The sequence below is a fragment of the Molossus molossus genome, unplaced genomic scaffold (genome assembly GCF_014108415.1).
Source record: "Molossus molossus isolate mMolMol1 unplaced genomic scaffold, mMolMol1.p scaffold_m16_p_13, whole genome shotgun sequence".
Taxonomy (NCBI): Eukaryota; Metazoa; Chordata; class Mammalia; order Chiroptera; family Molossidae; genus Molossus; species Molossus molossus.
This window is the reverse complement of record NW_023425348.1, coordinates 14,119,997-14,130,860: the sequence shown is the minus strand read 5'-3', so window position 1 is coordinate 14,130,860 and position 10,864 is coordinate 14,119,997.

Genomic DNA, 10,864 nt, shown 5'->3' with positions numbered 1-10,864 from the left:
TGAACACACAACAACACAAAATCTATGGGATGCAGCGAAAGCAGTTCTGAGAGGGAAGTTCATAGCACTACAGGCCTACCTCAAAAAAAAAAGAAAAATTTCTAATTGACTGTCTAACCTCACAACTTAAAGAATTAGAAAGCAAACAAAAAGAAAACCCCAGAGCAAGAAGAAAGAAGGAAATAGTAAAGATCAGAGCAGAAATAAATGACATAGAGACCAAAAAAACAAATCAAAGGATCAATGAAACAACGAGGTGGTTTTTCGAAAAGATAAACAAGATTGATGGACCCTTAGCTAGACTCACCATGAAACAAAGAGAGAGAACCCAAATACACAAAATCAGAAATGAAAGAGGAGAAGTAACAACCAACACCACGGAAATACAAAAGATCATTAACAACTACTATAAACAAGTATATGGCAACAAATTCGACAATCTAAGCGAAATGGACAAATTTCTAGAAACACACAGTGTTCCAAAACTGTTCCCGGAAGAAATAGAAAACTTGAACAGACCAATAACAACTAAGGAAATTGAAGAGGTAATCAAGACTCTCCCAGCAAACAAAACCCAGGCCCAGATGGCTTCACGGGGGAGTTTTACCAAATATTCAAAAAAGAACTAACACCCATTCTCCTCAAACTATTTCAAAAAATTCAAGAAGAAGGAAGACTTCCAAACACGTTCCATGAGGCCAGCATAATTCTAATTCCAAAACCAGAAAAAGACACTACGAAGAAAGAAAACTACAGGCCAATAGCCCTGATGAACATAGACGCCAAAATCCTGAACAAAATATTAGCAAATCGGATCCAGAAATACATCAAAAAAATTATTCACCATAACCAAGTGGGATTTATTCCAGGGATGCAAGGCTGGTACAATATTCGCAAATCAATAAACGTGATACACCACATAAACAAAATGATGAATAAAAACCACAGGATCATATCAATAGCTGCGGAAAAGCATTCGACAAAATCCAGCATCCATTTCTGATAAAAACGCTCAGCAATGTAGGAAAAGAGGGATCATATCTTGACATAATAAAGGCCATATATGAAAGACCTACAGCCAACATCATACTCAATGGACAGAAACTAAAAACATTTCAATTAAGAACAGGAACAAGACAGGGATGTCCACTTTCGCCACTCTTATTTAACATTGTACTGGAAGTCTTAGCCACAGCAATCAGACATGAAGAAAAAATAAAAGGGATCCAAATTGGAAATGAGGAAGTGAAACTGTCATTATTTGCAGATGACATGATATTGTACATAGAAAACCCTAAAGACTCCATCAAAAATCTATTAGACTTAATAAATGAATTTGGCAAAGTAGCAGGATACAAAATTAACGTCAAGAAATCGACGGCATTCTTGTACATCAATGATGAACTCACAGAAAGAGAAACTGAAAAAACAATCCCATTTACCATCGCGCCAAAAAAATTACGATACCTAGGAATAAACTTAACCAAAGAAGTAAAGGACCTATTTGCAGAAAACTACAGGTCATTGAAAAAAGAAATAGAGGAAGATATAAAAAAGTGGAAGCACATACCCTGTTCATGGATTGGAAGAATTAACATCATTACAATGTCCATACTACCCAAAGCAATCTATAGATTCAATGCAATCCCCATCAAAATACCAACGACATATTTCATAGAACTAGAACAAATACTTCAAAAGTTCATATGGAACCAAAAAAGACCCCGAATAGCCACAGCAATCTTGAAAAAGAAGAACAAAGTAGGTGGGATCACAATACCAGATATCAGGTTATACTACAAAGCGACTGTAACCAAAACAGCCTGGTACTGGCACAATAACAGGCATATAGACCAGTGGAACAGAACTGAAAACCCAGAAATGGACCCAAGGCAATATGCTCAATTAATATTTGACAAAGGTGGCAAGAGCATACAGTGGAGTAAAGACAGCCACTTTAATAAATGGTGTTGGGAAAATTGGACAGCTACATGCAAAAAAATGAAACTAGACCATCAACTTACACCATACACAAAAATAAACTCAAAATGGATAAAAGACTTAAATGTGACCCATGAATCCATAAAAATTCTAGAACAAAATGTAGGCAACAAAATTTCGGACATCATACGGAGCAGAATTTTCACTGATACATCACCCAAGGCAACAGAAATAAAGGAGAAAATGAACACATGGGACTACATCAAACTAAAAAGCTTCTGCACAGCAAAAGAAACAATCATCAAAATGGAAAGGCAACCCACTGTATGGGAGACATCATTGCCAATGATGTATCAGATAAGGGGTTAATTTCCAATATATATAGAGTGCTCATACAACTCCACAAAGGGAAGACAAAGAACCCAATTAAAAAATGGGCAGAGGAGCTGAATAGACACCTCTCCAAACAGGACATACAAATGGCCAAAAGACATATGAAGAAATGCTCAACATCACTAATCATCAGAGAGATGCAAATCAAAACAGCAATGAGGTATCACCTCACACCTGTCAGAATGGCCGCCATCAACAAATCATCAAACAACAAGTGTTGGCGAGGGTGTGGAGAAAAGGGGACTCTAATACACTGCTGGTGGGAATGCAGACTGGTGCAGCCGCTATGGAAAACAATATGGTGCTACCTCAAAAAATTAAAAATTGAACTTCCATTTGACCCAGTGATCCCACTGCTGGGAATATACTCTAAGAAGCCTGAAACACCAATCAGGAAGAATATATGTACCCCCATGTTCATAGCAGCACTATTTACAATAGCTAAGATCTGGAAACAGCCCAAGTGTCCACCAGTAGACGAATGGATAAAAAAGCAGTGGTACATATACAAAATGGAGTACTATGCAGCGGTAAGAAAGAAAGATCTCTTATCCTTTGAGACGACATGGAGGGACCTGGAAAGTATTATCCTAAGTGAAAGAAGCCATGCAGAAAAAGACAAATACCACATGATCTCACTTATATACGGAATATAATGAACATAACAGTCTGAGGAATACAGTAGACCCAGACCATGGAAGTAGGGCACAGACTGACATCCCTCAGAAGAGGGGTTGGGGGGTGGGGGGTTGGGAAGAGATAAACCACAGAACTTATATGCATGTATGCATGACCAATGGACATGGACAAGTAAGCCGGGGACAGGGTGGAGGGGGGGTGGGGTGGGGGGTGCCAATGGGGTAAAAAGGTAAAATATCTGTAACAAAAAAATAAATAAAAATTCATAAAAATAATAATAATAATAAAAAAGAAAACTACAGGCCAATATTTCTGATGAACGTAGACGCCAAAATCCTGAACAAAATGCTAGCAAATCAGATCCAGCAATACATCAAAATATTATTCACCATGACCAAGTGGGATTCATCCCAGGGATGCAAGGCTGGTACAATATTCACATACAATAAATATGATCCACCACATAAACAAAATGAAGATTAAAAACCACATGGTCATATCAATAGATGCTGAAAAAGCATTTGACAAAATCCAGCATCCATTTCCGATAAAAACGCTCAGCAATGTGGGAATAGAGGGTTCATATCTTGACATAATAAAGGCCACATATGAAAGACCAATAGCCAACATCATACTCAATGGGCAGAAACTAAAGACATTTCCATTAAGAACAGAAACAAGACAGGGATGTTTACTTTCACCATTCTTATTTAACATAGTACTGGAAGACTTAGCCACAGCAATCAGACATGAAGAAAAAATAAAAGGGATCCAAATTGGAAAGGAGGATGTGAAACTGTCATTATTTGCAGATGACATGATATTATACATAGAAAACCCTAAAGACTCCATCAAATATCTACTAGACTTAATAAATGAATTTGGCAAAGTAGCAGGATACAATATTAACGTCAAGAAATTGACGGCATTCTTATACACCAATGATGAACTTACAGAAAGAGAAACCAAAAAAACAATCACATTTACCATCGCGGCAAAAAAATATTAAGATACCTAGGAATAAACTTAACCAAAGAAGTAAAGGACCTATTTGCAGAAAAGTACAGGACATTGAAAAAAGAAATAGAGGAAGATATAAAAAAGTGGAAGCACATACCTTGTTCATGGATTGGAAGAATTAACATTAAAATGTCCATACTACCCAAAGCAATCTATAGATTCAATGCAATCCCTATCAAAATACCAACAACATATTTCACAGAACTAGAACAAATACTTCAAAAGTTCACATGGAACCAAAAAAGTCCCCGAATAGCCACAGCAATTTTGAAAAAGAAGGACAAAGTAGGTGGGATCACAATACCAGATATCAGGTTATACTACAAAGTGACTGTAATCAAAACAGCCTGGTACTGGCACAATAACAGGCATATAGACCAGTGGAACAGAACTGAAAACACAGAAATGGACCCAAGGCAATATGCTCAATTAATATTTGAGAAAGGTGGCAGGAGCATAAATTGGAGTAAAGACAGCCTCTTTAATAAATGGTGTTGGGAAAATCGGACAGCTACACGCAAAAAAATTAAACTAGACCATCAACTTACACCATATACAAGAATAAACTCAAAATGGATAAAAGACTTAAGTGTGACCCGTGAATCTATAACAATTCTAGAAGAAAATGTAGGCAACAAAATTTCGGACATCATACGGAGCAGAGTTTTCACTGATACATCACCTAAGCCAACAGAAACAAAGGAAACAAATGAACACATGGGACTACATCAAACTAAAAAGCTTCTGCACAGCAAAAGAAACAATCATCAAAATGGAAAGGCAACCCACTGTATGGGAGAACAATGATATATCAGATAAGGAGTTAATTTCCAATATATATAGAGTGCTCATATAACTCAACAAAAGGAAGACAAAAAACCCAATTAAAAAATGGGCAGAGGAGCTGAATAGACACCTCTCCAAACAGGACATACAAATGGCCAAGAGACATATGAAGAAATGGTCAACATTACTAATCATCAGAGTGATGCAAATTAAAACAACAATGAGATATCACCTCACACCTCTCAGAATGGCCGCCATCAACAAATCATCAAACAACAAGTGTTGGTGAGGGTGTGGAGAAAAGGGGACTCTAATACACTGCTGGTGGGAATGCAGACTGCTGCTGGCACTATGGAAAACAATATGGTGTTCCCTCAATAAATTAAAAATTAAACTTCCATTTGACCCAGTGATCTCGCTTCTAGGAATATACCCTAAGAAGCCTGAAACACCATTCAGAAGGAATATATGTACCACCATGTTCATAGCAGCACTATTCACAATAGCTAAGGTCTGGAAACAGCCCAAATGTCCGTCAGTAGAATAATGGATAAAAAAGCAGTGGTACATATACACAATGGAATACTCTGCAGCTGTAAAGAAGAAAGATCTCTTATTCTTTGAGACAACATGGAGGGACCTGGAATGTATTATTGTAAGTGAAATAAGCCAAGCAGAAAAAGACAAATACCACATGATCTCACTTATATACGGAATATAATGAACATAACAGTCTGAGGTATACGGTAGACCCAGAAACATGGAAGTAGGGCACAGACTGACATCCATCAGAAAGGGGGGGGTTGAGGTGGGAAGAAATAAACCCCAGAACTTATATTCATGTATACATAACCAATAGACATGGACGAAAAAGCTGGGGATGGGGCTGGTGTGGGGTGGTGAGGGGGATGCCAATGGGGTAAAAATGGAGAAACATCTGTAAAAAAAAATTAAAAAAAATAAAAAAAAAGGACAATATAGTAGTTACAAAATACAAGGTTGGGCAAAAGTAGGCTTACAGTTGTCAGTATGCAAAACAGAGAATTTCTTCTTGAATTATTATATATTAATTTTTGTATTATTTTCTATACAAACAACTGTAAACTTACTTTTGCCCCACCTTGTATAATACAAAAATACTCTAAGCAATAGTTCTCATAAGGATAAATGAAAAAGTTTTACTATAGTTGTTTTTAATGTTCTCACAAAAAGATTCTAATACATCAACCTGCTGATATTTTCACATTATTCTCTACACTTTGCCCATTGAAAATGCACACATTTAAGTGCTATAGCCATGGTTTAATAGTATTTGCTAGTAAGAGAAATAAAAATTAAAGAAAAAAGTAAAAAAAAAATAAAATAAAAAGAAGAGCAAGGTTACTGCTCCTCTGAAGGGATGACCTCAGTAGGAGAGTCTACAGGTTATGCAGTATCTTCAGCAAATGCATTCATCGTCTTCTTCCGCTAAAGGATACTAGGAATAGGCAGTGGGTGTCTGGGTGCGCGGCTGAAGAATATCATGATAGGTAGTTGCTGGCGCTGTCTTTTCATATGCGTGAAGAAGCTTTTGTAGGATTCTATGGCTCCATCAAGTGTATTCTGAAACCACAATGCACGCATCATTTGTGGGTCCCATTTACCAAGAATGTCCTGTACTATCTTAATAGTGCTCACAACTTGCAAGAGACGCTCAAGTGTAAGGCCAACTTCCTCCTCCTGACCCCCAGGAACCTCTGGCTGCTCTTTCTCCTCCTCACTCGCGGACTTAGTTATCTCCACCAGATCCTCGTCAGTTAAGGGATCCGAATGTGTCTCCAGTAAGTAGCTCATCCATGTCATCGCGGGTCATATCCGCGAAACCTTCTTCTCCCAGCATCCGGGCTAGCCTGTCTTATCCACTGCCGAGTTGCTTATATCCTCCAGGGTGAATCCTCTGTAGTCGTGGACAATTTCAGGCCACAGCATCTTCCAGCTGACCTTCACGGTCTCTGTCTTTATGTCCTTCAACATGGCCTGGACGTTCTTCAGACAGGTCGCGATGGTATACTGCCACCAGTACTCCTTCAGCAAGAAGCTCTCCTCAAGGTCCATGCCTTTGACGAGGTGCTGCAGGGTGTTTCACATACAGAGGGTCCTGAGCCCTGGCCGGTTTGGCTCAGTGGTTAGAGTGTTGGTCTGCGGTCTGGAGAGACCCGGGTTTGGTTCCTGCTAAGGGCACGTACCTCAGTTGCAGTTTGTCCCCGGCCCTGGTTGGGTTGTGTGGGTGGCAACCACTCGATGTGTTTCTTTCACGTTGATGTTTCTCTTTCTGTCTCTTTCTCTCTCTCTCCCCCTCCCACTCTTTCTGAACAAACAAATGAAAAAATGTCCTTGGGTGAGGATAAAAAATAATAATAATTCGGTCCAGAGGGTCTTAAATGCGCTAATAACGCTTTGATGTGCATCCACTGCACTGGCAGCAGGTTCTTGTTTTTATTCTTCAGGGCCCTAGGGTTCTTGGCCTTGTAGATAAGGGCAGGCTTAAGCAAAAATCCCTCAGTATTTCCACACATAATGATAGTCATGCGATCCTTATGTGCCTTGAGGCCACGGACATTGGCCTCATCTTTGAAAATGAATGTCCGGGAAGGCAAGCTTTTCCAGAACAGTCCTGTTTTATCTGTATTGAACACCTGTTCTGAATGATACTTGCCCTCCCCAAGGATCTTCTGGAATGTGTTGTTCACGTAGTCCTCTGCTGCAGGCTCGTCAGCAGAGGCAGCTTCTCCGTGGAGAATGACACTCTTCAGATGATACCTCTTCTGGAACTTCTTGAAGCAACCCTCGCTCACCGTGAAATCTATGAACGCTGCAGAAGAGGGTCCTGGTTGAGGTTCGTTCACTGTAAAGCACTGATAGAGCTGCCTCGCCTTCTCCCAGATGACCAACGAATCCAATGAAATGTTTTTCTTGCAGGTGTCACTGATCCAAACAGCTAGGGCAGACTACATTTTCACTATGAACTTATTACGACTTGTCACAATGCGCTTTGCTTCCTTTGAAAGAGATAGTAGTCATTGCACAGATGTTCTTTTCCTCTTTATGGATGGAGCAAATGGTAGACTCATTCAAGTCGTAATGGTGGGCAACCTTCATGATTTTCTTGCCATCTTCGATCATATCCAAAAGTTTCACCTTCTCCTGGATGGTAAGCATCTTCCTTCGGTGCTTAGTTCCATCATCAGAAGGCTTAGTAGAATCAGCATGTTTAGGAGCCATCGTGGGGCTTAGATAAAAGTTCTCAGAAATTGCAAACACTTACAAGAGTAAAGACGGTTCCGATGAATAGTGATGTAGAAGCGTGTATGAGAAAAACAAACTTGCAGAAGGCTGAGCCAATCAGTGGCCAGGCTAGGAAGAGGATAGGATAGCCAGTCAGTGAACAGCACACTCTGATTGGCTTGGTTTCACCACATCCAATTTTTTGGAAAAAAGTTATTGCCCAGCCCTGGTGGCTTTGGCTCAGCAGTTAGAGCGTCGGCCTGCAGTCCAGAGAGACCTGGGTTTGGTTCCTGCTAAGGGCGTGTACCTTGGTTGCAGTTTGTCCCGGCCCTAGTTGGTCGTGCAGGTGGCAGCCACTTGATGTGTCCCTTTCACGTGGATGTTTCTCTCTCTCTCTCTTCCTCCCTCTCTGTCTGAACAAAAAATGAAAAAAAGTCCTCGAGTGAGGATTTAAAAAAAAAAAAAGTTACTGCCCACACACAAGGAGTGGTCGAGCGGTTGCACCTGGCATTGAAGGATTTGCGGGGGTGCTTGAATACATAGGCCTACAGTCCGTATGTATAGTAATTTTAATTGTAATACAGGGGCGTATAATTGATTCAGACAACTGAGCACGCACTGTATCATTTTCACTGTCTCTATCAACTTTTTAATGAATATATTTGAAAAAGCTGCGACAGAGTGAAGCCGCGAAAGTTGACGTGCGAAGTGGCGAGGTACAACTCTATCCTTCTGAATAAAAATATGAATCTATTGAATAAAATAGAAATCATAAGTCCATACTGCTATAAAAAAATGAATGATTTGAAAGTTTGATGAGGAATTTGCATAGTTTCAAGAACTGCCTCAAAAAATTCTTGTTAATTACAAAAGAAAAAAGAGTAACTTTGCAGGGAAGAAGTTTGGCCGGCACCACTTTAAAAGATCAGTGTTAACATCGCTAGTAATGGAACAAATAAAAATTGTGTGTTACTTAACAGATCCCAGTGAAAACTCAGTCACACTTTTGCAATAATTCTGTTCAAGATGCCTAACCCGAGTCTGATCACAATGAAACCGCAGACAAACCCTACCTGAGTGTCATTCTATAAGGTAACTATCCTGGAATCGTCATGATTCTTCTGTAGTAAGTTGTGGTCATGTGACCTCTTTCTGGTACATAAGATTTAAATAGAATATACTGGACCAGGTTTTAGAAAAAGTCATTTTTCTAATAAAATTGGGGTAGGCTTAATTGACATACACTTTTTGCCCTTTGTTCTACCCTCCTATTCTTACATCTGTCTTTATAGATGCTGTGCATAATGTGGGAAAATGCAGTGCATTCCTTGTGACTATGAAGACATAAGTCACAAACTAAATGTTACAAAGCAGAAGAGAAACAACCGGATTCCTTTAGCACCTACAACAAACCTGAACATGGTACCTTCAGGCTCCTTATTATATTGCCCCTTATTTACTTAAACCATGGATTTCTATCAGGTGTGGCCAAATGCAAACTAGTCAAAACAACTTGGTTTTCCCTTATTTTTCTTTGTTAACCTGTGTAGTTCCTCTCCCCGATCCCAACATTTTTTTTTGTTATTTTTATTGGTATTGTATTATGTTTATAAATTAATCTATGGACAATTAATTTCTTTATGATGTTGAGCCTTCTTCAAGCACATAGTATATGTCTTCATTTGTTCTAGTCTTCTGTTGTACCTTGAGTAGAACTGAAAAGTTTTTGTCATATAATATTGCATGTTCTGTTATAATTGCCATTTATTTTTATTTGCCTCATAATTGATGCAAGGGGGAACAGATGTTTTTCTGAAGCCCTGCAAAATCTGAAAAAAACTTTCATGTCATTTGAGTTAGTTATGACAAAATCAGTCAAGGTAGTTAGTGGGATGAATATTCCAATGTCAATTAGTAAATTAAAATTCACTTTTCTGTAACAAAAATATGAATACATTCTATTTTATATATTCTATTTTATATATCAAACAAGTAAATATAACATGGTCAAAGTTAAAATTTTCATAGATTGATGTAGAAACTCCTGGGAAAGCTTTTTATAAACACAAATTCAGTTTTACAAAACCTGAAAGAAAGTATATTTATCTAACATGGCTTATGTTAACTATTTGTAATATCTTTAAGGTATCTAATTTATAATTATTCTCCAGACTTCTTTATTATTATAAATGTAAGCGCAAAGCCCTTGATTAATACTTCCGAATTTTCTCTTTTTTTCTTTATTAATTTTAGAGGAAGGGAGAGGGAGAGAGAGAGAGAGAGAAAAACATCAGTGAGAGAGAACATCTGATTGGCCACCTCCTGCATGGCCCCCACTGGAGATTTGGCCCACAACATGGGCATGAGCCCTGACCAGGAATCCAGCAAGCGACCTCAAATTGCGTGGGTCTAGGCTCAAAGACTGAGCCACTGTGGCCAGGCAGTGAATGTCTTATTCTAAATGAAACTTAAAAGTTTGAGAGATACAAACATAAAACAACAAAAACTACACAAATAATAGGTAATGCACACTGTAATGAAAAAGCGTGAGCAAGTAATATGAAGTCAAAGAAAAAAAATGATGTGAAATTTATAACAGCCTAAGTAAGCACTGATAAATGATGGAGTACAATGCAAAATTCACATGACTTTTTTCCTTTACTGTGGGGAAAAAAATCCACCAAAGCAATCCACCAAATCTTCAAAGTTACTTTGCCTTTCCGGCTATCTTTCAGGCCAACTTCCCTTTAGTCCGTTCCTCCAGCCAGGGAAATTCTTTGGCGAGAAGGGCACTTCAGTGGAAACTTTTGAGATGTACGAA